The sequence below is a fragment of the Coturnix japonica genome, chromosome 15 (assembly GCF_001577835.2).
Source record: "Coturnix japonica isolate 7356 chromosome 15, Coturnix japonica 2.1, whole genome shotgun sequence".
Taxonomy (NCBI): domain Eukaryota; kingdom Metazoa; phylum Chordata; class Aves; order Galliformes; family Phasianidae; genus Coturnix; species Coturnix japonica.
The window spans coordinates 7,885,725-7,885,944 of NC_029530.1; positions in this window are offsets into that span (position 1 = coordinate 7,885,725).

Here is a 220-nt window from a genome sequence, read left to right on the forward strand (position 1 = left end):
GTCAGCCCGCACATCGCACTGCGCATGCGTCCCGGTGCAGTTCCGCGCTTTGGCCACACGGAGGCAGCACCGACGTAAGAAACGAGTTCGGCGCTGAACGGAGCCGGTCACGGCAGCGCTGCGCCCCAATGAAGGGATGGGTCAGATCGACCCCAATGAAGGGATGGTACAGATCGACCCCAATGAAGGGATGGTACAGATCGACCCCTGCTGCAAACGG